The following is a 3689-nucleotide window of genomic DNA, read 5'->3' on the forward strand; positions in this document are numbered from 1 at the left end:
TGTCCCGTCGCGCGGGCCACAATCGACGTTCTGTTGCACCTGGGCCGTCTTCTCCACGTATGCCCCGGGCGCCTAGCGTTGCCACAGCACTGTCCCCGATCCTTCACGTCCGGTCGCTGCTCTCCCGGCCTCTGCCTCTGCCTGTCCAACCTGCAGTGCACCTCCGGGTTGTCCACCCCGTGTTCGGGACCGGGTCTCCTCCGTCCATTCCCGGGTCCGGGTCTCCTTCTCCGCCTCGCCTGTCCGTCTCTCGTTCAGTCACAGCACCGGGAAACCTGCGTGTACATACATGTGCTCCATGCACGAATACATTAGAACCTGGCCTGCGGAACCCTTAAATACTCCGCCTCGACTGGCACGCAATCACAACGGTGGCCAAGTAGCTCAGTAAGATTAGGAATACTCCGTAATTCCGTGATGTATTGCATGTAAAATATCAAAATCTAGTTTATAATACGACCGAGCACCCGTTTTCTTATAAAGCAGACCCCTAACTGGACTGTGGGGGCGACCAGCCCCCTCCTGCCAAGCCTACCCTAATATTACGGGTGTTCCTCCCGGCCCCGCCCGGGTGGCGAACGTGTATTATTACCTATCATGGTAATGCGTTCTCACGAGCTCAAGTAGCGGTACTAAACGATTCTTTATGAAATGTGCAGCCTGAAAGTCTATACCCCAAGGATGAGGGTTACACCAAAACAAAACACAAGAGCAAAAACACATGATGAGCCTGGCACCATACTTAAAAAAAAAAAAAAAAAAAAAGGAATATTTAAAAAAGTGGCACAACACCTCCAATGAAACAAAACTGCCGGCAGAGGGCAACCGAACAAACCATGGACCCCCGCCAGTGGGGGGCTGCAGCTCTCGCGTAACCACCCCCCACTGCCGTCTAAGAACCTTACGTGCAGAAGCCAAACCCACAAAACCACTTATCGCCACCGGCGCAAACGGCCCCACCCCGCCCCACCCAGCCCCCCCGCGGAGAAGCGGCTGCAGCAAAGCGTAACCACCGCCCCCCCCCGGGAAGGCCAGGAGAAGGCCGAGCAGAGCAAAAGAAAAAACACCACCAGGAGTCGCCACCTGCCCCTTACCTTACCACAACCGTACCATCGGACGAAATTCACCTAACCCTAGTTAGGGACGGGGTGCCGTTTCTGCATATGTCATGAGGAGAGAGAGTGTAACCACTATGCCACATAAAATGAAACAGAACTGAAGAAGATGTACCCTATATCTGGACTGCGCAGTAAGATATGAACATACGTGAGGAAAACGAGTTGACCCATCTCCAGACCAGCATCAAGCCCCATCCAGACTACACAACGAACTGTCAGTAATGACTTATACACTTGTCGTCAGTGGAGACTGGCGATACCCAGCCACACACCACCCTGCAGGGAGAGCTGGTACTGGCCACCGAACCGCCTTACCACCAGTCACGACAGAAGACAGAGGCGCCCCACCCCACCCAGGACACCAGCCACCTCCGGACCCATACCGCCAACTGGCCGAACGGGCTCGTCAGGTGTACCCGGCCTTCGGACGCCTACCACTCACGTGGCAGGCCCGGCTCCGAGCCACCCAACTCCTCCGCCCGGCCCACACCGCTCTACCTCCCAAGGCCCTCAGGAAGCACAGAAGGGCCCCAGCGGAACCACAGCAACCGATAACCGTGTCTGACCTGTATTGAGCAAAAAAAAAAAAAAAAAAAAAAAAAAAAACGATGACATGAAAAAAAAAAAAAAAAACCCAACGTCGGAGTTGATCGCTACAATATGACGCAAATCACCATGGGAGGGGCGCCTCACTCAGGGGGTGAAGAGAGGAGGCACCTTGGGTGTGTCTGTATAAAACGTGCTGTTTTTCCAGTTTTACAGGTACTAGGATTTTTCCCAGAGCAGGAACTTTCAGGAGGAATTACAATTCATTATTATGGTACATAACCCAAAATCCTTTAGCCCCGCATGCAAGCACGCAGGGGCTTACCAACCGTTCGGTCCTCAGCACCACCAACCCTCCCCCCCCATGGCGCGCCCTGGCCCTGTAAACAGTCAGAGCCCCGCCCCGGCACCCCCGAAAAACCGGAGACGGCTGACTGGGGCCTCAACTCCGGTAATGGCTGAAAACTATTTAAAAAAAAAAAAAAAAAAAAAAAAATTACATGTCATTAGCTCGTTCGATTATAGCTCTCAGCTGCGGCAGGGCGCCACGCCTACTTATCAAAAACACGAGTCTATCAGCCACCAGCGGCCCCCCCAGGATACCCTCGAGCACCCCCCTCGGACCCCGGGTCTCGGGACAGTGAAACATGTAGTGTTCAATGTTGGCGTCATCATTGCCACAACTACACCGGGCAGAGTCACGGAGGCCGAAGCGCCCAAGGTAAGCCGGGAATCCCCCATGCCCAGTCAGTGCCTGCGTTATGTAGTAATCTGGGGTCGGTGCCATGTCCTTTCGGACGGACTTGATCCAATTTCTGCACCAGTGGTTCACCCTGTCCCAGCTCTCCTGCCACTCGGTCATCACATGTTCGTATACAATATTTTTTATAGATACCTTAGAATAGGGCACCGGCCAGTCAACTCGTCCCCCTCTCGCTTCGTTTGCGAACCTATCGGCAATCTCGTTACCGAGAATACCGGTGTGCCCGTACACGAAATGAAAACAAAATTTAATACCCGGTTCAACTGCCTTAATTGATTCCTTTAATTTTTGCACCCTCCGGTTCGTGTGGACTGGATTATTGAGGGCCTGTAAGAGGGACAGGCTATCTGAATATACGTGCACAGTCCCTGTATACCGCCTGTGTACAAACGCATTAATTCCCATAACCATAGCAGCCAATTCAGCCTCAAAGACGGACGCATACACCGGCAGAGCGGCCTTCCCGTAGCTCTCCACCTGTCCCCCCCCCATGACGCAGTATGCAGCACCCACTCTTCCCTGACCCTTTGAGCCATCAGTGTACAACTGTAGGCCGCTCCCTACTATATGGTCCTTTCGATCGAAGGTCACGGCGATTCGTTGCAATGGGTGCAGTTCCCAGATTGCAAAATCATTATCAACTGCATCTGGTGTGATGATAACGTCACCAATCCGTATCTCTTTTTGGGCCTGGTGAATCCTAAAGGACACCCACTCAGCCCAGGCTTTTTGTCTAATGGGGATAACCCCACAAAGTACTGGCAAGATCTCGTTGGGAACGGTACTATAAGCCCTACACATTTTCAATAGAGGGATTCTCTGTATACTATCTAGTTTCCTTAGCATATGTGTATTGTCTACATCTTTGAACCAGGCACCCACCCCGTACAGCAATATTCTCTCGATACTCTTTTTGTAAATTGAGTGAAACAATCTAAACCGATCAACACTGTGCCTTGCGCACAACCTATTTACTTTTAATGTTAATTCGCCTACTGTATTCTTAACTTTATCTAAATGAGGGATGAAACTTAGCGTACTATCGATTATTACTCCCAACACCTTAACCTGATTAGAGAATGCCACTGACCTACCTCCCATTTTAACGACGGGTGGTCGTCCGACGTATTTACAACCCTTAGCGACCATGACTGCATTTGTTTTGTTCGCGTTGAAATTAATTTTAACATTTTCACCCCATTGCAATACAGAGTCGATTACTGTTTGTGATTTGATCTCGACCTCCTTGCGGGTGTGCCCTT

Source organism: Ornithodoros turicata, unplaced genomic scaffold (genome assembly GCF_037126465.1).
Source record: "Ornithodoros turicata isolate Travis unplaced genomic scaffold, ASM3712646v1 ctg00001503.1, whole genome shotgun sequence".
Lineage (NCBI taxonomy): Eukaryota > Metazoa > Arthropoda > Arachnida > Ixodida > Argasidae > Ornithodoros > Ornithodoros turicata.